We start from the raw sequence: 24241 nt of genomic DNA, 5'->3' as shown, positions 1-24241 counted from the left end.
CACCTCCTAAGCGCCTCTACATTGAAAATTAGAACTGTGGGTGGTGCCTGTGGCTCAGTGGGTAGGGCGCCGGCCCCATATACTGAGCGTGGCAGGTTCAAACCCGGCCCCAGCCAAACTGCAACAACAACAACAAAAAAATAAAAAATAAAAAGCCAGGCATTGTGGTGGACGCCTATAGTCCCAGCTACTTGGGAGGCTGAAGCAAGAGAATCACTTAAGCCCAACAGCTGGAGGTTGCTGGTGACCTGTGACCCCACAGCACTCTACCAAGGGTGGGTGAAAAAGTGAAACTCTGTCTCTAAAAAAATAAAAAGAAAGAAAAGTAGAACTGTGACTGTATGAAAGAAAAATGTCCTCCCAGGTACACAAAATTAATGCCAGCATCTAGTTTCTAGGTTCTGATTTCTAACAGAAAAGTTTCAAATCCCAAAGTTTGGTGACTACTGGAGACTCTTCTGTCTCATTTAGTCCAGACTTTTTGAGGGCCTGACTTGAGACTGGAACTGTGGGGATGTGTAAATCTTTCTCCTGTATCCTTCAGGACAAGGTGAGCCTTAGGTACCACAGGACCTGAGTCTGGTGATTCTGTGCATAGGCCCCTGTGGCCCAGAGACTGCAGGATGTGCCTTCTGTTTGGTTGGATCTTCAAGTAACATCCCTGGGCATTTTTGCAGTGGGAAGGCCTCACATTGGTAAGATCTGCAGGCTTCTGGAATTGTGTGACCTGGTGCTTATGTCCTGGAAACCCTTGGTTGTCAGATTGTTTGGGGGAAAACTCCAGGACTGCACACAAAAACTTCCCTCTAGAAAATCCAAGGACAACATTAAAAAAACCAAACCCCGGACTCTGGCATATTTCTGGGAGACCAAAGAATGAGTCATAGAGTCTAGTAGAGAGAGTTAGTGGAGTTTATTACAGGTTCCTTACACACGGCACTTACTCCTAGGCAGGACAGAAATCCTCCCATCATTCATACCTGGCCAGTGACAGGAGTGCTTTGGAGACTAAGGTCCACACTGCCAGCCCATTTGTGGAGCCTTACATTCCTTTATGGCAAGTGACTCAGAGCTCTCTCTGCATCACTGAACATTTACATAAGATACAGCCTAAGCAGGGACAGTAGGTCCCTTTAGATCTTTTATCTATATGATTTCCTATACATTCAGATAACAAATTCTATAAGAAGATTAAAGTAGCTTAAGACAGATAAGGCTTATGAATATCTACACAAAAGGAATTATTCAAGAATGCTTCTTATACTTTCTGTTTATTTCAGCTTTCTGGCTTTGACCTATATCTCCCTGTTCAAAAGAAATCTGCATGAGTTCTGTTTAACATTAGAAGCTAGTAGTGGGGAACTTGTGATTTTCCTTCACAGCTCAAAAGGAACAAGGTAGGGATCTTCCTGAGGGTCCAGCTAACTATTAATTTCCATTCCCTCCCCTGTAATGTAAACTTGAGACCATTCAAGGAACATTTACTAACCACTATTCTCTGCTCTCAGTAGGGAGGCTGTACTTACTTTCCAGAGAACCCCAGCCCAGTGGTCCACTGCCCCTTGCCACCCTGTGAGTATCCACAACTCCTCCAGTGCTCCTTGGGTTTCCCCTCCAGCTCTGACCTGGTCCCAGTCCCTCTCATGCCCCTTCCCAGGCACACACATACGGCTTCCAACTCTGTCTCTACCTGCTGAAAATCAATTCTACAAACCAAGAGTAATGGAAAAGGCTTTAATCATCCTACAAAGAATATAAAGAACAATGAATTCTCAGTAGATCTCAAAGATAAGTTCTTTAGCACATTATTGATACATAAAACATAGTTTTTGTAATCAAAAAGCCTTGAGGCATTCTGGAGAGGGAGAATAAAATAAAGATGATCTCCACCACAGTCTTCTTGCTGCTTGGAAGGGCACAATCTCAGGGAAGTCCACAGGAACTGCTTGAGTGAATCCAATGGAGAGTCATGGTCCTCTCAGAGCATTGATTGAGGGTTGGTATTGTGAGGCATGAGCATGGCTAGGACTCGTCTCCATCCTTGGTTCCTCTGTGTTTCAAGCCTTGGTTTTTAGGAGTTTCCGGGGACAGCCTGGGCTTCCAGGGGCAGCCTGGACATGTGTCTGTCCACCTCCACAAATGCTGGCCTCTCCAGGCTGCTTCAGGCCCCACTGGACCCCCATGTTGGCAGCATCCCCTTCTCCTTGTGGTGAATGTAGCTCCTTTGTGGTTTCATGCACTGGCTCCAGGTCATGTGGGTCTCGACAGCGTTTGTGGCCCCTGGGATGTGTGGGAAGGTGTCTGTGCCTGGTGTAAGCCCAGCTCCACAGTGCACACAGGTTGGAGTTCACACTGTTGCAGAGCCGAGGGCGTTGGCAGGACTGGCAGCTTGGCCCAGTGAAGTCATCCAATGCTCGTACACAGTCGGGGGCCTGACTGATCCTCGGTGGCATGTGGGGGTCTGGATATTCCATCCTGCAAGACAGCTCTTCCAAAGATGATGGACGGAGCTCCATCGCTGCAGCCTCAGATCCAGGCCAAGCTGTGTTGCTGGTCTAGGAAAAGGGGCAAGTGATTCAGTCCAGTACTGAATGTGCGCTTTCACAAAGTGCTCTCTCTTTTATAGCCCAGCAGAACCCACCCTGCATTAGCACTAATTTGCCTTGCAAATTGCTTCAGGGCCTGATTAGGTTAAGGTGGAAATAGAATCATTCTGGAACGTACTCTGAAACCTCTGCTGAATTGCTATGATCCAATTGGGCAAGAACACCTATGGGGATGGACCACTGGGGGTGGGGTCTAGTTACTGACAGTGCCCATGGTCCACAGACACTCTCTCTTTCTTCCCTAACAGCCAGGACCATTATAGTGAGTATGTCTCATTCTTCTGGCCTATTTTGGAGTTACTGAGTGATTGTAGATATGACCCTCAGTGAGGTTGCATCAAATTCCGACAATTACAAAGCTAATTGAGCTTGAAGCTGGATTGAGAATCTAAGTCCTGAAGCATACAGGTCATGTGGAGAAAAGAATGAAATAGTAAGAACAGTGAGGCTAGATTTAGAAAAGGATCATCCCAGGTCTTACTTAAAATTATAAATTTTCTATTTTTATTTGCATGAATAAATAGCTGAATCAAATGGTGAATTCACAAGTGCTATATGATTTTTCATGTGCTGTATGATTGCACTTTTATGAGGTTCTTTGAGAAATCAGAATCACAGAGACACAGTGTAAAATGGTAGTTGTCAGGGCACTGGGGAGGGAAGAATGGGGAGTTACTTGTAAAGGTACAGAGGTTCACCTTTAAAAGAAAAAGAATCGGCTCAGTACCCATAGCACAGTGGTTATGGTGCCAGCCACATACACCGAGGGTGGTGGGTTCAAATCCAGCCCAGACCAGCTAAGCAACAATGACAACTGCAACAACAACAACAAAAATAGCCAGGCATTGTGGCAGGCACCTGTGGTCCCAGATTCTTGGGAGGCTGAGGCAAGAGAATTGCTTGGACCCAAGAGTTTGAGGTTGCTGTGAGCTGTGTCACCACAGCACTCTGTTGAGGGCAACATAGTGGGACTCTCAAAAAAAAAAAAAAGAAAAAAAGAAAAAGAATCGTGTGGAGCTTGAGGCTTGTTAAGGTTGCACAACATTATGAAAAATCATATGGCACTTTTGAAATCTCCATTTGATTCAGAGATAGTAACTGACTCTCTCATAAAGAGAGTCAGTCTACACGTATAAAATTAGCTAGGATGGTATTTTATCACAATTAAGAAATGAGTAGAAAATAAAAGACAAAAAAGAAAAGAAAGAATTGGGTGATTACCACTTCTTGCTCTTCACCAACATCACATATTGTTCTTTATGATGACCACATTCCCCCCCCCCCAAGCTTGTCTGTGGGGACCTGAAAGAGAGCCAGTCGCTGCTCCAGGACAAGCAACGTGACTTAGGTAACAATAAACTTTCTATCAACCAGAGTTCTCCAAATTGCTCCCCCTACACAGTCCCAGCACTGTGGGTTTCTTATTTTTCCAAACCACTTAACCACAGATTAAGTTTAACTCTAGATAATTTCATACAAGATGCTAGACTTTTATGTTAATCTCACGAATTCAGTCTTCTGATACAATTTGCTGTTAGAATTATGTCACCACCTAGCTTTCTGTTGTCCTTTTAGGACTGCCCCCCCCAACACAAGGGGCCAGAAGAGTATAAAAACACAGGAGCTGGTGACTTATAAATTTGAAACACCGTAGGTTTCCTGTTGTGCGACTAGATGGAGAAACAGATTCTCCCTGCATTTGGGAGGCCTGTGATTCTGCACTTTGATGTTGCATCTATATGCGCCAGCTCAAAGGGACTCTCAGGGAAAAATCCACTCTGGGCATTGTGCTGAGAAGGGACCATGAGGAAGCTCAGGCAAGGCCTGTATTCATTGACCCTTTCCCCCCAGATTTTTTAAAAGTTTGAACTTGAAATCACCATAATTTCATCTAAGAATAGGAGATTTGTAGTTACAATTTATTGGCAGTCAGAGATTTTGTGAATGGAAAAAACTCATCTTTAAACTTCAAAGGTGATTGAGTCAAAAGGGCTCTCATTCTCAGATCAGATTAATGGGTTCATCCATTTACCAATTAATGGATTAATGGTTGTTAGGTTCGTGGATTAATGGGTGGTCAGGGGAATGGGACTGATGGCTTCACAGGGAGAGGAGGAGACATAGAGTGAGTATGTTACCTTTCTCAGCCCCTTGCCATGTTCTACAGTTTGGATGTTTGTTTCCTACACTTCATGTTGCAATTTGATCCTTTGTTTCAGGTGGTGCTTACTGAGAGGTGTTCGGTCCAGGGAATAGATCAGGGGTTCTCAACCTGTGGGTCTCCACCCCCAAAAGGGTCGAATGACCCTTTCACGGGGGTCGCCTAAATCAGATATTTACATTACGATTCCTAACAGTAGCAAAATCACAGTTATGAAGTAGCAACGAAAATAATTTTATGGTTGGGGGTCACCACATTAGGAACTGTATGAAAGGGTCCAGGCATTAGGAAGGTTGAGAACCACTGGGTTAGATGCTCATTAATTGATCAATGCCCTGGAAGTGGTGAGTTCACACTTCTAGTAGTTTCCACCAGAGCTGACTGTGGGTAAGACATTGACACCCCCTCCCACACCCTTCTTCCTCTCCTCTCTCACTACATAATCTCCACACAGCAGGAGCAGGTGATGTCTGCCTCTCTTCAGGGCACCTGTGACGACTCCTAGATTATGGAGGTTGGGTCTCACATGCTGCACCCCAGAAGCTCCTAAGAACTAAAGTGAATTGAGGAATCCAGAAAGGAATGGAACCAAGTCTTGCTCAGGGCTCACAGCAACACTACTTTTAAACCAGGTCCTACAAGGAGCCTAAAACACTCATATTATGCTTGTGGAAGTCTCTGGAATGTTCCTCTACCTATGAATGCCGGGTCTTTGTAGTAGAGATCACTTTTTTTCTTTGTTCCTCCCCTCCAGAGTATTTACAAGCTTCTTCAAATAGAATGAACTCCCTTAATGTAATCAACAATAGCCTAAAGCAGCGTTCCCTTTAGATCTATTAAGAACTCATGGATTTTTGTGCACCATAAAAAGGCTTTTAAAAGTATTCTCCAGTTGTAGAATTAATTTTGGTTGGGTGAAGTCGGGAATGGAAACAGTACGCCTGGGAAAAGGCATGAATGGGACCCCGGGTTTAGTGTCTACTGCTGTACTACCCGCATGTTGTGGGTCAAAAAACAGTCCACACCACGCGAGCTTCTCTGCCTCTAGTCCAGAGGGAGTTAGGATTTCCCATCACTAATCCAATCTCTGTCCTCTGGGGTTGTATTCAGAACTTCCTCAAGGTGGGCCAGGGTGGAGCCACAGGAGGTGTGGGGCGGGTCTTCTCCCAAGCTCACCGTTACCTTTCCGCTTCAGGACCCCACCCACGTGGCCTCTCTGCTCGTAAGACCGTCAGCCTCGCCAGAGGAGCATAGAACCGGCAGTCTGGCGTCTTCTCCAGCTCATTCTCCTGCTGACCCAGAGTCAGACGACCTGATGCACCCTCAACGACCTGGGAGCCAGGCCCCTGCTTCCTCGGAGTGCGTGTCCCAGGGCCCCCAAAGCCACCAGCCCCCGGCACAGGGGGTTTGTGTCCCTGGCTGCGCCCTTTCTATCCAAAGCTGGGCACCTGCCCTTGGGGCCGCGATGATGTTGACGGGCAACTACCTGCTAGTCTCGGCGGGCTGCGGCGGCGCTGTACCTGCTGTCCCCTCCGCCGACGCGGGGCCGCCGTTTCCATGTCTGCGAGTCCTGCCCGGCACTCTCCACCCGCCACGCGCAGAGAGCCACAGGCGGTCCCTGGAGGGCGGGTGACGACTGCGCCTGGGCCACCTGGGAGGAGCCCTGCCTGAGCATGCCCGCCGCCGCGCGGGGTCGCCTCTACTCGCGCAGGGACCTGGAGACCCGCAAGTGTGAAGGCGCGGTCATGCTTCTGCGCAGGCCAATCCCCCACCTACGCCCGTGGATCCGGCGCTGTGAGTCCAAGAGCACCACCGCCTGTGTGCGCCAGCCTCCCTTCGCTGCCACAAGACTTAAGCTCTCCGCCTAGCCCCTTCATTCCGTGACCCACCCTTGGCCCTCGTTTATTGCTTGCCTGATCCCTGTCAGTTGCGACCAGAACCTTTCGTGGCTGATGAGGTCTTTTTGGGCACTTTCCTCTTCGCTCAGGTCCTCTCAATAAAATGGTGTGTCCGCAGGAGGGAAGCCATACTCGTGAAAGAATTTAAGGAGTTTTCTTCTGAGCCAAATTTGAGGACCGTGACCCGGAGCCACACCCAAGAAGCATTGAGCCAAGTGGACTCTAGTGGCGGGGTTAGTTTGGTTTTATACATTTTAGAATGACAGGAATTACAGGTGAGGTCCTAACTCAATAAGTGAAAAACATGCTTTGGTTTAGCCCCAAAAGGTGGGACATCTGGAAGTGGGGGCGTTTACAGTGATAGGTGAGCTTAAAGATTTTTTTTTTAGCTGACAATTAGCTGAAAGAGTTAGGCTTTGTCTAAAAGATCAGGAGTCAGAGAAAAGGAATTAGAGACTAAGTATCCATTGACGCAAATGGTTTGTTATGTAAATTGAGGACTTGCATAGCCTTAGGCCTGTTAGTGAGTCACGATAGACATCTCTAATTAGGGGAGGGAGCATGATGAGGTATATTTTGAACTCCTGAGCTCCAGGAATTCTCCAGCCTAGGCCTCCCAGAGTGCTAGGATTACAGGCATGAGCCACTGCGCCCAGCCTCTTTTCCTTATTTTCTTAATTATATTTTTACTGAGTGTTGAATGTAATGCGTGAAGTTTTAGTAATAATTTGAGGCCTCGGATGATTTTATCCTTCTCCATAAAAGAATAATTTTTGTTTTTGGCTGTCAGATGCACTGGTGAAATAAAGATGACTCATAATCTCTGTTAATAAGATGAAATTAGTTACAGTATATACCCATAAAAAAGGGAAGGTAGCTATTTCAATACATTTTGAAAGGATGGAGATTTTATATACATATATATGTATATATATACATATACTTTTTTTTTTGCAGTTTTTGACTGGGGCCGGGTTCCCGCCACCCATGATATAAGGAGCTGGTGCCCTATTCCTTGAGCCACAGGCGCCACCCATGATTTTATATCTTTGGTATGAACCTAGATGTAGTTACTATACTAATGAGGAAACATTTAAGCTCTTAACCTATACCAAAGGCCTCATCTTTGTTAAAATTGTTTGGACTTATGCTCAGTTCATTTCTAGAATGTTATCACCAAAGACTCTTTTAAGTATTCCACTGTTCTTTAAGTTGATGATATTTTGTCCTTACTTAGGCCAGAGTTAAAGTGGGAGCAGTGTTAACGCCCAGATTAGCTTATTGGTAGTAGTGATCAATAAGAATTTCTCAAGTGTGGCTTGGAGCCTGTAGTACAGTGGTTAGGGCACCAGCCACATACACCGAGGCTGGCATGTTCAAACCCGGCCCCAGCCAGCTAAACAACAATGAAAACTGCCACAAAAAAATAGGCAGGCCTTATGGCAGGTGCCTACAGTCTCAGATACTTAGGAGGCTGAGGCAAGAGAATCATATAAGCCCAAGAGTTTGAGGTTGCTGTGAGCTGTGATGCCATAGCACTCTACCAAGGGTGACATAATGAGAGAGTGAGACTCCGTCTCAAAAAAAAAGAAAACAAAAGAAAGAAAAAGAAGAATTTCTCAAGTCTAGGTGAAAACCATTGAGAGGTAGTGAGAACACATGAATTTAATCAAAAGCTCACTCAACTTACCTTTTGTGTAAACACTGAAATCCAGACATTTAATTTCAGTGATGAAGATATCTCTCTCTCTCTCTTTTTAAATTGTTGGGCATTCATTGAGGGTACAAGAAACCAGGTTACACTGATTGCTTTTGTTAGGCAAAGTCCCTCTTGCAATCTTGTCTTGCCCCCCAAAGGTGTGGCACACACCAAGGCCCCACCCCCCCTTCCTTCCCTCTCTCTGCTCTTCCTTTCCTCACCCCTCCCTCTTCCTTTCTCTCTCTGCTCTCCATTTCCCACACCCACCCACCCACCCCCGCTGTGTCCTTAATTGTGAAGGTACCACTTTCTTATATGTTCACAGGGTTCTGAATCTTTTAAGCTTTTATTTTCTCTTTTTCTCTGAGGGCCAGGCAGCAGAGTCCTGGCCAGAAAACATTATAGTGGTTTAGACAGAGACAAGATAATGGGGATTGGGTTGTGTGAGCACTATGATTATAACCTGTGGTAGGGTGGAGATCCAAGAGAGTCTCAATGCAGACCCTTAGGTTGAATATACTTCCAACCAAAATTTTTGTCTTTCTCTGAAATAGAGACGATTCATAATCCCAGTTAATAAGATGAAATTAGTTACAGTATATACATATAAAAAGAGGGAAGGTAGCTCTTTCTTTCTTTCTCTCTCTCTTTCTCTCTCTTTTTTTTTCTTTCTTCGAAAAAAACCACTCAGACCGTGTTTTCTCCCTCTCACTTCTCCGGGAAGAGAAGAAGAACGATCTTCAATGGCAAGCGGCAGTTACAGCAAAGCAACACTAAGGAGCAACACCAAAGCAACACCGGCTTCATGCTCAGGAGAGAACACTGCGCCTCTTCCTCGTGGTTTCCGTTGTGCTACACATTCAGAGAGACTTCCCTAGTAACAAACTATAGAAAACAGGAACAGTAGAACAGGGCATAGATCACAATTTCATTATTAGTTATCTACCCAGAAGAAAAAAAAATCATTTTCCTGTAAGAACATATGCACTAGAATGTTTATCACAGCTCAATTCACAATCACCAAGATGTGGAATCAACCCAAGTGCCCATCAACATGTGAATGGATTAATAAACTCTGGTATATGTATACTATGGAATACTATTTTGCCATAAAAAGACAGAGATTTTATATCTTTTGTATTAACCTGGATGGAGTTAGAAGAACTTTCTAATTAGTAGAGCATCACAAGAATTGAAAAGCAAGTATTCAAGATACTAATATGAAACCAGTAGAAGAACAAATACACGGCCACACAAGAGAAAAACACAAACTCAAGTGGGAGGAAGAGGAGAGCATAGGAGGGAGGGGGGTGGTGTGCTCTCACCTAACAGGCACAATGTAAGGGTGTATGGCACACTTTCTGGGGGAGGGACACAATCACAACTAGGACTCTACCTAACAAACGCACACAATGTAACCTAAGTGTCTGTACCTTTATATTACTATAAAAAAAAAAGAATAGGACATAGAATTAATTGAAAGATAAAATGAAATGATAAAATTTAGCACTCTTTCTTTCAGCATGAAGCACTGTGGTGGAAGACCTGTTTTGGCTGAATGTTTGGTGGCGGTTTGTCCTAAAAGATACATGCATAGGACTTAAATTTTCATTTTCACACAGTACTAAAGTGGTTTGTGAATGTGTCTCTCTCCCCTAGATTTGGAAGTTTCTTGAAGAATGACTCTGTATCTTCTCTATGATCTTTCATAGGTCAACGGGGTCATTTTCATTTTCAGAGATCACTGATATGTTAAAAAAAAATCAAGAAATCCCAAAACAAGTATCCAAAAATGGTAGCCTATTTTAAATATCTACATTTTAAAGAGTATGCGTTTTCACAGATCAAAATATAATACAATATAATTATGCTTCTCAGAAGCTAAAATTCAGAATTCTAAGAAATAATGCTCCGATACTAATACAAAGTACTCTTTCAGAATAAAAGTTTAAAATTGAAAAATTATCATCCTTCAATCTTGTCACTATAGCTCTATATTTAAGGCCTTTCATGTAATGAAGTCTTTAGTCAGATGTGCCTCCTGTATCCCCCACTCCAAATTCTTACCTTGGCTCACTCTTGTCCTATTTATGTTTGTACAGGAGCCTAGTACCAGGTGGTTGCTTCATAGTAGACTTTCAATTAAACTCTACTAAGAATGATCACTGGAATTCTGAAAGTCAAGATAACAGAAAAATGAGTTTGCTGTTCAGTTGCTAGGGTTCCTAACGCTCTCTTCTACACCGAATTTTCAAACTTTGCTGTGCTTTTACTGAACTTCCAGCAGGTGATTTTCTTTCATGCTTTTCTAGCATGATTCAAATTTCTTATATGAAAAAAAACTAAGCTAAATACAGGGGGACCTATGTGTGTGTGGAAGAAGGGGAAGGAAATAATCACAAAAAATCTGTACTTCAACTCTTGACCCCATGAACCCATTTCTTTAGTGATAAACCCAAAGGCTGACCCACTGAGGGACTTCTGGAATGATCTCATGAATATCCTGGAGTACACGAAAGCTCTAAAAAGTCCTAGAAACATCCCAGCTTCCCCCAGACCAGGAAGACCAAAGCCAGTTCTTTGGGACACTGCCTGGAACTCAGCCTTTATCCATTTCTTGTACTCACTTTAGCTACATGATCACACTGTGATCTTACTGAATGTGTAACCCAGACCTATAGCTCCAGCTCAGATATTGCTATTCAGCTCCAGGCTGATGGCTCTCTTGGGCACCCCAAAACCGTATCTTTTGTATACCAAAGTCAATCCTCTTACTGAAATCATATTCTTAGTTACTGATACCCTACGTCCGCATAAGAACAAGTTACAAATTTTGCATTCCTTTTTCTTCTCCCACCCCCCTCCTTTTTTCCTTTTCTTGGGACAGAGTCTTGCTCTGTTGCCCAGGCTAGAGTGACCTAACATCAGCCTAGCTCACAGCAACCTCAAGCTAAAACTCCTGGGTTAAAGCATTCCTCCTGCCTCAGCCTCCCAAGTAGCTGGGACTATAGGAGCTCACCACTATGTCTTGCTGATTTTTCTATTTTCAGTAGACACGTAGTTTTGCTTTGGCTTAGGCTGATCTGGAACTCCTGACATGAATGATCCACCCACCTCAGCCTCCCAGAGTGCTAAAATTACAAGTGTGAGCCATCATGCCAGGTCCAATTTTGCATTCTTTCACTTTTCTCTCCAACTTTCCTCTCTTTTGCACACATATACCTAATCAAGATATTGCCAAGTACTGTTGATTTTAAACTTGTGATAATTCTCAAACCATTAACTAACAATCATTCTGGAAAGTGATTTGGCAATTTTTATGCACAGGATTTGACAGTTTCTTATCTTTTCAAAAATTGTATACCATTATGTAAAACAAGGGTATAATAAAATCCCAAATTTGTAAACCGTATAGATGTATAATGTGCTTATACATTACACTTTGCACAGCAAAGAGTAAATAAAAAGTACACCAAAATGTTAACACTAGGTATCTTTTGGGGGTGGACTGGTAGAATTTTCTTTCTTACAAGGTTCTATATTTCTTTTTCTTCTTCTTTTTTTATTAAGTTAAATACACATAGATCATGCATACATTCATGCATATGTGGGGTACAATGTGCTGATTTTTTTTATACAATCTGACGTGGTGAAATCAAACCAATCAACATAGCTTTCACCTCATTTACTTGATTATCGTGCAAAAACATCTATGCTCTATACTTGACAGATTTGACTTGTACCCTTGTCATATGCTCCATAGGTGTGGTCCCGCCTTTTACCCTCCCTCTATCAAACCTTCCTCCTCCCCTCCCTTCCCACTCCATTTCTCTCCTTCATCCTGGGCTATACTTGTGTTCTATCTTTCATAAGAAAGTGTGAGTACATATAAGTAGGTTTCATTGAAGTACTGAGTACACTGGATCCTTTTTCTATATTTCTTAATGTTCCACACCAAGCATGTGCTGTCACTAAACAAATGTAAGCTCCTTGAAAACAGAGACTTTTCTCCACTTACATATTTGAAGTGTCCAGAACGGTACCTTATATGTACTAAGTATTCAATAAACCTTTGCCTGAGACAGGCCAGGTGGCTCACACCTGTAATCCTAGCACTCTAGGAGATCCCTTGAGCTCAGGAGTTCAAGAGCAGCTTGAGTAAGAACAAGACTCTATCTGTTCTAAACATAGAAAAATTAGCCAGGCATGGTGGTGAGCTCCTACAGTCCCCGTGACTCAGGAGGATTGCTTGAACCCAGGAGTTTGAGGTTGCTGAGAGCTAGGCTGATGCCATGGCTCTCTAGCCTGGGCAACAGACTGAAACTTTGTCTCAATCAATCAATCAATAAGTAAATACATAAATATATTTGCTAAATGAATGAATCTTTATAATGTTAAAATAATATGAAAAGGATTAAACGTATTAAAATCCCACTTCAAGGCTTAGTGAGATGGCTCATGCCTTGTAATCCTAGCACTCTGGGAAGCCAAGGCAGGTGGATTGCCTGAGCTCACAGCTTGGAGACCAACCTGAGCCAGAGATCCCCATCTCTAAAAATAGCTGCACACTGTAGTGCAGTAGTTCTCAACCTTCCTAATGCTGTGACCCTTTAATACAGTTCCTCATGTTGTAGTGACCCCCAACTATAAAATTATTTGCATTGCTAACTTCATAACTGTAATTTTGCTACTGTTATGAATCGTAATGTAAATATCTGATATGCAGGATGTATTTAGGGGACCTCTGTGAAAGGGTCCTTCAACCCATAAGTTGAGAACCACTATTGTAGTGGGTGCCTGTAGTTCCAGCTACTTGGGAGGCTGAAGCAAGAGAATCGCTGTGAGCTATGATGCCGGGGCACTCTACCAAAGACGTCAAGGTGAGACTCTGCTCCCCCCCAGCTCCGAAATTCTATTTCTTCCTCTTCTCAGATTGTATTTTAAGAAAATCTTCATCCTTCCTTTGACCACTTGTGGCCTACAATGATCAAGCACATCAATACCTGCTGAAGTCTTCCTGGGCTCTGGATCTTTTTCTTCCCAGTCTAACAATGATTTTCTCTCTATCTTTTCCTTTCACTTTCCCCAGCAGACATTGCTAGGCATACCAGTTTAAATGGATTTTCACTTCTACTTTTTTTTTTTCGTTGATAGGGTGTGAGAAATAGCGCCGCCTCTTGGTGGTTCAATTTAGAAGGACAACATTAGGGGCGGCGCCTGTGGCTCAGTCGGTAAGGCGCCGGCCCCATATACCTAGGGTGGCGGGTTCAAACTCTGCCCCAGACAAACTGCAACCAAAATATAGCCGGGCGTTGTGGCGGGCGCCTGTAGTCCCAGCTACTCGGGAGGCTGAGGCAAGAGAATCGCTTAAGCCCAGGAGTTGGAGGTTGCTGTGAGCTGTGTGAGGCCATGGCACTCTACCAAGGGCCATAAAGTGAGACTCTGTCTCTACAAAAAAAAAAAAAAGAAAAAGAAAATAGAAGGACAACATTGATCCATTCTCTGAGGACTCAGTGTGTCTGTGCTGCCCCAGAACCATCCAACACGATCTTGCTTGGGAGCCAGCGTGCTGCTGCCCTCTAGTGGTTCTTGGGTCAGTGCAGGACCCACCACTTTTCTTCTGACGCCAGGGGCAGCAAAACTTCCAGGCAAGCGGTATCAAACAACGGCAGTGGGCTGCTGAAAGCAGCCAAGTCCATCGTCCTCCCCTGGAGTCAGAGATCATGTTATCCGGCAGGAGCAATCCTCAGGACCATCTCTGGAAGGGCTGAAGCTGTGGTTCTTCAACTGGGGTGCAAAGACCAGACAGTTTGTAGTCTGACCTTCCCATGAAGCAGGTGTCCTCCCCATAGCTGGGGGAAAGGGGCTAAAGACACAGATGCTAAAAAGAATCTGAGCAAAACATGCCTGGCTAAATTCCCCCCCGTTTATTACTATTATGTTGTACCCTGTCCTGCATTATACTTCTGTGTAAATATTCCTAAAAATGTAGTTTTCCTTGTTTCTTTGGTCTTCATTTCCAACATCTCCTGTGTTGCATAATATTTATATGTGACACATACATTTATTTAATATAAAATAAATTTGTATGCTTTTCTCCTGCTTCTCTATCTTTTGTTATAGAGGTCTCAGCCATGAACCTAGAGATGAGTGAGTAAAGATAATGCTTTTCTTCCCTACAGTAGCCATTAAGATGGCCTCCAAGGATCCCCACCTCCTAGTATTCATGTCCCTCTTGTAATCTACTCGAGTGTGGGCTGGACCTGGTCATTTGATTCCAAATACAGAAGAATAAAGAAGGCTTTCTTGATTCTCTGCTCTCACTGGGCAGGGTGTTGGGGTTTCCTCTTTCCACGGACTGCACGGGTGATGTTTTATGGAAGTGCCTGCAGAAGCTGCTGTGTAGAAGGAGGGAAGGTGGTTGGGTATCGGTTGGGGGAACAGTTATCTTGAGACTTTGATGAAACCTTCATGTTCTGAGGTGTCTGATATTTACTGGAGCTGGGAAATCATTTCGACTTTCTCTCACATCATGTCTTCTTCCCTTTCTGCTTGATTCTTCCATTTTTAGGCGCTCTCCTAATCTTCCTGACTCTTGCCTCCTGCTTTTGAAGTTTTGACTTGAAATAGAAAAAAAGATGGATTTTTATTTAGCACAGCATGATATTCAAGCAGATGGTTTTTTAAAAATATTTGTTGAGACATATATAGTAATAAAATACACATATTAAAGTGTATACTTCAAGGCAGGTGGATTGCCTTAGCTCAGGAGTTTGAGACCAGCCTGAGCAAGAGTGAGACTCTGTCTCTAAAAATAGTCAGGTATTGTGGTGGGCACCTGTAATCCCAGCTACTTGGGAGGCTGAGACAAGAGGATCACTTGAGCCCAAAAGTTTGATGTTGCTGTGATCTATGATGCCATAGCACTCTACCAAGGGTGTCAAAGTTAGACTTTGTTTTTAAAAAAAAAAAAAAGTGTTTACTTAACAGCACATTTCCCCCCTTTTCTTGAATTTATTTTTTATTTCAAATTAATATGAGGTAACAAATGTTTAGGTTACATTGTTCTCACTTCCAGGGTAAAGTTCCATTTGTAAAAGAGCCCCTCACCCAGGGGCATGTTATATATCCTCACAACGATCACAGTAAGTAAGATCCCACCTCATACCCTTCTTTCTTCTGCCAATCGTCCTCCTCTCTCCCCCAGGCTCCCTCCTTCTACCCCATACTATATTTGTGTTTTATTGTTCTTATGAGTATGTAATGGTTTATATAGTGATTTTATATTAGTATGGAGTAAATTGGATATTTATTTTTCCATTCTTGTGAAACTCTACTAAGAAGAATGTATTTCAACTCCATACAGGTAAATGTAAAAGATGTAAAGTCTCTATCTTTTTTAATGGCTGAATAGTATTCCATGGTATACATATACCACAGTTAGTTGATCCATGTATGGGTTGATGGGCACATAGATTGCTTCCACAACTTGGCAACTATGAATTGAGCTGAAATAAATATTCTGGTGAAAATGTCTTTGTGGTAAAAAGGATTTTTGTTCTTCCGGGTAGATACCTAGTATTGGAATTGCAGGATCAAATGAAGGTCTACTTTTAGATCTATGAGGATTCTCCATACTTCTCTCCAAAAAGACTGTATTAGTTTGCAATCCTACCAGCAGTATAAATTGTTCCCTTCTACCCACATGGTGTTTTGTAACTTTGTGATGTGGGCTAATCTTGCTGGGGTTAGGTGATACCTTAGTGTGGTTTGATTTGCATTTCCCTGATGATTAAAGATGATGAACATTTTTTCATGTATTTCTTGGCCATTCATCTGTCATCCTCAGAGACGTTTCTGTTCAAATCTCTTGTCCACTTATAAAGACACTATAAGGGTCTCTATAAGTGGACACTATTTTTGCACTTTTCTTATTAATTTGAGTTCTCTGTTGATTCTAGTTATTAGGCCTTTGTCAGATTCAAAATATACAAGAATCTTCTCCCATTCTGAAGGCTGTTTGCTTTGTTTGCAGTACCCTTAGTTGTGCAAAAGCTTTGTAGCTTGATCAAATCCCAGATATTTATGTTTGGAGTTGCTGCAATTGCTAGAGAGGGTCTTCCTCATAATATTTTTTCCCAGGCCAATATCTTCAAGTGTTTTCCCTACACTCTCTTCTAGAATTTTTATTGTTTTGTGTTTTAAATTTAAATCTTTTATCCAACAAGAATCAATTTTTGTCAATGCTGAGAGGTTTACAGCACATTTAAAAGTTTACAATTGGTAATGTCACAACAATCAAATTTTCTTATGCTCGGTTGTACTCCTTCCACATTTTCCCACCCTAAACGGCACCTGCTTTCTATCTATATAGATTACTTTAAATTCTATAGATTTTTATAAAAATGGTATTTTTTAAAAAAAACTTAGGTTTGGGTAGTATGGACATTTTAACAACGTTGATTCTTCCCAGCCATGAGCATGGTATGATTTTCCATTTGTTAACATTTTCAGCTATTTCTTTTCTCAGAGTTTCATAGTTCTCTTTATAGAGATCTTTCACGTCCTTTGTTAGATAAACTCCCAAATATTTCATCTTCTTTGGCACTACTGTGAACAGAATAGAGTCCTTGACTGTTTTTTCAGCTTGACTTTTGTTGGTATATATATAAAGGCTACAGATTTATGAGTGTTGATTTTGTAACCTGAGACCCTGCTGTATTCCTTGATCACTTCTAAGAGTTTTGTAGTACAGTCCCTGGTGTTTTCCAGATATACAATCATATCATCTGTGAAGAGTGAAAGTTTGATCTCTTCTGACCCTATATCTCCTTTTCTTCCCAAATTGCAATGGCTAAGACTTCCATTACAATGTTAAAAAGCAGTGGAGACAATGGGGAACCTTGCCTGGTTCCTGGTCTGAGTGGAAATGATTTCAATTTAACTCCATTGAATACAATATTGGCTGTGGGTTTGCTGTAGATGGCCTCTATCAGTTTAAGGAATGTCCCTTCTATACCAATTTTCTTAAGTGTTCTGCTCAAGAATGAATGCTATATATTATCAAAAGCTTTTTTTGCATCAATTGAGAGAATCATATGGTCTTCATTTTTTAATTTGTTTATATGATGAATTGTATTTATAGATTTATGTATATTGAACCAGCCCAAACTCTTGGGACCCTGGGATAAAACTCACTTGGTCATGATGTATAATTTGTTTGATGTGTTGCTGGACTCTGTTTGTTAGGATCTTGTTGAATATTTTTGCATCAATATTCATTAGTGATATTGGTCTATAATTTCCTTTTCTTATTGGGTCCTTTCCTGGTTTGGGGATCAGGGTGATGTTTGCTTCATAGAATGTGTTGGGTAGTAGTCCTTCTTTTTCTATATTTTAGAAAAGGTTGAGTAATATTGGTACTAGTTCCTCTTTAAAGGTTTGGTAGAATTCTGACATGAAGCCATCTGGTCCTGGGCTTTTCTTTTTTAGGGAGATTTTGTATAGTTGATGCTATTTGAGAACTTGACATAGGCCTGTTCAACATTTCCACTTGATTCTGGTTAAGTCTTAGAAAGTGGCATGCTTCTAAGTATTGGTCAATTTCCTTCATATTTTCATATTTCTGAGAATAAAGTTTCTTATAATATTCATTAAGGATTTTTTGAATTTCTGAGAAGTCTGTTGTTATTTCATCTTTGCCATTTTTTATGAAATCAGAGATTTTACTCTTTTTTTTTCCTGGTTATGTTAGCCAAAGGTTTATCTATTCTATTGACCTTTTCAAAAAACAACTTTTTTGGGGAGAGACAAGATGGCATACTGAAGCCAGCTTTCCACAGAGGCTCCCATCCAGAAGGAGAGTTAAGGGACAGGAATTTAGTAAGTATCCTGGTGGATTTGAGCCAGGAGAGAAGTTGTAAGTATCCTGGTGGATTTGAGCACCAAGAGAGAAGGTTGAAGAACGCACATCAACACCACTGAGGCAAGCTGTGATCACAAGGACGCAAACAAAAGGTACAAAATCCACCACCAAGCGGACGGGAGTCCCCCTCCCCCATGGGACCAGCTCAAGAGCCCCACAATTAAAATTAAACAAAGGGGCAGAAATTAAAGGCCCTCCCACTACACTCCACGGGAGAGACCTTCTAAAAACTGGACCTACCTCCCCTACTAGGGTGCCATGGCATTCTCCTGCCGGGCATAAAACTGTATAAAACTTTAAAAATCCTTTGCCGGCAACCCTGAACCCCCAACACTCCCCTCCCACTCACTGAGGTCTGGAGGCCTGTCCCCCAGGAGTTCGGATTCTTGGGTGATTTCTCAAGGGGAATGGACAGTCCCTGAGCTGCAACTGGTCAGCACTGACTCTGAGGCACGCGAGTCAGGAGAGGGCACCCGGCTAAGGGGGAGTCACACCTCGGCAGCACTTCCCTGCGGTGCGGTGCAGCAGCCCTCCCCGGGCAACAATACAGCCAGGCATAAAACTGAATGAAACTCTAGCTTCCCTGCTGAGCACCCAGCACTCCCCCCCACTCTCACTCGGGGATCTGGGGGCCTGCCCCCAGGAGTCCGGATTCTTGGGAGATCTCTCGAGGGGTGTGGACAGAGCAGCAACTGCTCAGTGCTGACTCTGGGGCGCGAGACAGAGGAGAAAACGGTCAGCTGGGTGCCCACACCAGAGCGGCAGTTCCTGGAGGCAAATCAACAGCCATTTTTTCTTTAACAGCAAAATGGCTCACTTCTGGATATTCTGAAGCCACACCCCCGTCTCCCTGGGCAACCAGAGGAGGCCACCAGTGAGCAAAGGATTTGCCTGACGCTGCTCACAAGCCCGGGAAGCTTCCAGGGCAGGGCCGACTCAGAGAGGTAATCAGACTAAACCTCCAGCAGCAAAGACGTTTGAACTCTGAACAGCCCGTCTTCTGTAGGTGATTTTAGCAGAAACAGAGATAGAACCCCACAAAGTTGTCTGTTCTGTTCTGTTCTGTTCTGTTCGCAACATCAATCAGGAATGGGGCTAAGCCTGAGTGAACACCTCCCCACCACCACCTGCATCAAGCACTCAAAGATGTCAGGCCCCATCTCCTCCTGCTAGATAGCGGCAGACTGCAGGGGCCTGGCAGACTTCCTTGCAATTCAGGCAGGTGCAAACTCCTGGAGTATCTGTTCACTACAGGCAACTGGGTTAGCCATCTGCAGAGATACCAGTGACTGGGTCTAATGGAGGGGCAAAGTGGGGAAGGAGACATCAACCTTCCCAGACTGATCTATTTGCTAGGTGGCTCCTCCTGACTCCACACAGCACTGGAGTAAGCCATATCAGAGGAGTCACCAGACCCCTGTGATCCAGTTCCCAGAGACCTCTTGAACTCTCCCACCTGAGACAGGTGCTGATTGAGACAATCGATTTGGACCTTTTGAACTGAACTAATAGACTGAGGACTTTTCAGGCAGTGCCCTGGGTATGTGGTTGTAGGAAGGTTTGATTTTCCTTTTCCTTTTCAAATTGGTGCCAGAAGTGGGCGGGCAGGGTGACCTAATTGCTGGTTTTTCCACACAGCTGAGACTTCAAGCCAGAGTAAATGTTACAATAGGATCGAACAGAAACCAGCTGAAAACAAGACAGAACCACTTCACCCCACCACACAAGACAGGGCCCCAGTTTCTCAGGCCACAACACTGTACGGGCCCTCGATAAATCCCCAGGGGAAAAATCAAAGGGAGTAAAATAACCATGGGGCAGAATCAGTGGAAAAACTCTGGTGACATGAATAACCAGAATAGATCAACCCCCCCCCCAAGAAAAGATACGGCAGATGTAATTGAAGATCCTATTCATAAACAACTGGCTGAGATGTCAGAAATAGAATTCAGAATTTGGATTTCAGACAAGATTAATAAAATGGAATTAGGAATTTGAGTAGAAATTCAAAAGTTGTCTCAAGAATTTAACGAATTTAAAGACAAAACCACCAAAGACTTAGACACACTGAAGCAAGAATTTACAGCCCTCAAAGATATGAAAAATACAGTAGAATCCCTCAGGACAGAATGGAGCAAGCAGAAGAAAGGATTTCTGACTTTGAAGATAAAGTCTTCGAACGCTCCCAGTCTCTCAAAGAGGAAAAGTAATGGAGAGCAAAAATGGATCATTCTCTCAGAAAGCACTGGAATAATTTGAAGAAAACCAATATAGGAATAATTGGGATTTCTGAGAATGATGAAGTGGCCTCAATGGGCACAGAGGCCCTTTGGCATGAAATTATGAAAGAAAATTTTCCAGACATACCTAGAGAATCTGAAATTCAGATAGCAGACAGCTTCAGAACCCCAGCACAATTCAACCGCAATAAGTCATCCCCCAGGCATATCATAATTGGCTTCACTAAAGTTAATATGAAAGAGAAGATTCTCATAGCAGCCTGGCGAAAGCAAACCATTACGTACAAAGAATACTGGAATAACTGCAGATCTCTCTGCTGAAACTTTTCAAGCCAGAAGAGGGTGGTCATCGACTTTTAATCTCCTAAAGCAAAATAACTTTCAACCCAGGATCTCGTATCCAGCTAAACTGAGTTTCATTTATGATGGAGAAATTAAATACTTCAATGACATTCATATGTTGAAAAAATTTGCCATAAGTAAACCAGCTCTTCAGGATATTCTCAGACCTATCCTCCACAATGACCAATCCAATCCTATACCACAAAAGTAAACTCACTCAGAAACTTCGGATCAAACTCCAACTTCCACACTGGCGAAAGGATGAAAAATGTCCACTGGACCTTTGAAAAACTCGATACCCAAAATTCCACCAGACTTATCAATACTCTCCATTAATGTGAACGGCTTAAACTGTCCTCTAAAGAGGCATAGGTTAGCTGACTGGATACAAAAACTCAAGCCAGATATTTGTTGTATACAAGAGTCACATCTTAACTTAAAAGACAAATACAGACTCAGGGTGAAAGGATGGTCATCCATATTTCAGGCAAATGGTAATCAGAAAAAAGCAGGTGTTGCAATCTTATTTGCAGATACAGTAGGCTTTAAACCAATAAAAGTAAGGAAGGACAAGAATGTTAAGGGTAATACTCAATATGATGAGATCTCAATTATTAATATCTATGCACCCAACCAGAATGCACCTCAATTTATAAGAGAAACTCTAACAGACATGAGTAACTTGATTTCCTCCAGCTCCATAATCGTTGGAGATTTCAACACTCCTTTGGCAGTGCTGGATCGATCCTCCAGCAAGAAGCTGAGCAAAGAAATCTGAGATTTAAACCTAACCATCCAATATTTAGATTTAGCAGACATCTACAGAACATTTCATCCCAACAAAATTGAATACACATACTTCTCATCAGCCCACGGAACTTACTCCAAAATTGACCATATTTTAGGTCACAAGTCTAACCACAGTAAATTTAAAGGAATAGAAATTATTCCTTGCATCTTCTCGGACCATCATGGAATAAAACTTGAACTGAGTAACAACAGGAATCTGCACACTCATACAAAAACATGGACGTTAACCTTATGCTGAATGATAGCTGGGTCAGAGATGAGATTAAGAAAGAAATCGCCCGCATAAGCCCAAGAGTTAGAGGTTGCTGTGAGCCGTGTGACGCCACAGCACTCTACCCAAGGGCGGTACAGTGAGACTCTGTCTCTACAAAAAAAAAAAAAAAAAGATCAAGAAAGAAATCGCCAATTTTTTGGAACAAAACTACAATGAAGACACAAACTATCAGAACCTCTGGGACACCACAAAGGCAGTTCTAAGAGGGAAATTTATAGCACTGCAAGCCTTCCTCAAGAGAACAGAAAGAGAGGAAGTTAACAACTTAATGGGACATCTCAAGCAACTGGAAAAGGAAGAACATTCCAACCCCAAACCCAGTAGAAGAAAAGAAATAACCAAAATTAGAGCAGAATTAAATGAAATTGAAAACAAAAGAATAAAACAACAGATCAATAAATCAAAAAGCTGGTTTTTCGAAAAGGTCAATAAAATAGATAAACCTCTGGCCAACCTAATCAGAAAAAAAAAGAGTAAAATCTCTAATATCATCAATCAGAAACAACAAAGAAGAAATAACAACAGACTCGTCAGAAATCCAAAAAATCCTTAATGAATATTACAAGAATTTTATTCTCAGAAATATGAAAATCTGAAGGAAATGGACCGATTCTTGGAAGCACTCCACCATCCAAGACTTAGCCAGAATCAAGTGGAAATGTTGAACAGACCCATATCAAGTTCAGAAATAGCATCAACTATACAAAACCTCCCTAAAAAGAAAAGCCCGGGACCAGATGGTTTCATGTCAGTATTCTACCACACCTTTAAAGAGGAATTAGTACCTATATTACTCAACCTATTCCAAAAAGTAGAAAAAGAAGGAAGACTACCCAACACATTCTATGAAGCAAACATCACCCTGATCCCCAAACCAGGAAAAGACCCAACAAGAAAAGAAAATTATAGACCGATATCACTAATGAATATAGATGCAAAAATATTCAACAAGATCCTAACAAACAGAATCCAGCAACACATCAAACAAATTATACATCATGACCAAGTTGGTTTTATCCCAGGGTCTCAAGGCTGGTTCAATATACGTAAATCTATAAATGTAATTCAGCACATAAACAAATTAAAAAACAAAGACCATATGATTCTCTCAATCGATGCAGAAAAAGCTTTTGATAATATCCAGCATCCCTTCATGATCAGAACACTCAAGAAAATTGGTCTAGAAGGGACTTTTCTTAAACTGATAGAGGCCATCTACAGCAAACCCACAGCCAATATCATATTGAATGGAGTTAAATTGGAATCATTTCCACTCAGACCAGGAACTAGGCAAGGCTGCCCATTGTCTCCATTGCTTTTCAACATTGTAATGGAAGTTTTAGCTACCTCAATTAGGGAAGAAAAGGTGATCAAGGGTATCCATATAGGGTCAGAAGACATCAAACTTTTGCTCTTCGCAGATGATATGATTGTGTATCTGGAAAACACTAGGGACTCTACTACAAAACTCCTAGAAGTGATCAAGGAATACAGCAGTGTCTCAGGTTACAAAATCAACATCCATAAATCGGTAGCCTTTATATACACCAACAACAGTCAAGTTGAAAAAGCAGTTAAGGACTCTATCCCATTCACAGTAGTGCCAAAGAAGATGAAATATTTGGGAATTTACCTAATAAAAGACGTGAAAGATCTCTATAAAGAGAACTATGAAACTCTAAGAAAAGAAATACCTGAAAATGTTAACAAATGGAAAAACATACCATGCTGATGGCTGGGAAGAATCAACATTATTAAAATGTCCATACTACCCAAAGCAATATATAATTTCAACACACTCCCTATTAAAGCTCCGCTGTCATACTTTAAAGATCTTGAAAAAACATTACTTCGTTTTATATGGAATCAGAAAAAAACTCAAATAGGCAAGACATTACTCAGAAATAAAAACAAAACAGGAGGAATCACACTACCAGACCTCAGACTTTACTACAAATCGATAGTGATCAAAACAGCATGGTATTGGCACAAAAACAGATAAGTAGATATCTGGAACAGAATAGAGAATCAAGAGATGAATCCAGCTACTTACCATTATTTAATCTTTGACAAGCCAATTAAAAACATTCAGTGGGGAAAAGATTCCCTATTTAACAAATGGTGCTGGGTGAACTGGCTGGCAACCTGCAGAAGACTGAAATTGGACCCACACCTTTCACCATTAACTAAGACAGACTCTCATTGGATTAAAGATTTAAACTTAAGACATGAAACTATAAAAATACTAGAGGAGAGTGCAGGGAAAACCCTTGAAGAAATTGGTCT

At 42.2% G+C, this 24241-nt stretch overlaps 1 non-coding gene across 1 annotated transcript; it reads right to left on the bottom strand.

Moving 5' to 3' along the window:
- Positions 1-9046: 9046 nt before the first annotated feature.
- On the bottom strand, positions 9047-9252 carry LOC128591816 (small nucleolar RNA U3). The gene has a single exon (XR_008381667.1). It is a non-coding gene; the product is annotated as a small nucleolar RNA U3 (small nucleolar RNA).
- Between the last annotated feature and the right edge of the window lie 14989 nt (positions 9253-24241).

Source organism: Nycticebus coucang, chromosome 1, assembly GCF_027406575.1.
Source record: "Nycticebus coucang isolate mNycCou1 chromosome 1, mNycCou1.pri, whole genome shotgun sequence".
NCBI lineage: Eukaryota > Metazoa > Chordata > Mammalia > Primates > Lorisidae > Nycticebus > Nycticebus coucang.
Note: the sequence above shows the minus strand (reverse complement) of the source record. Positions and strands in the feature narration are given on the sequence as shown.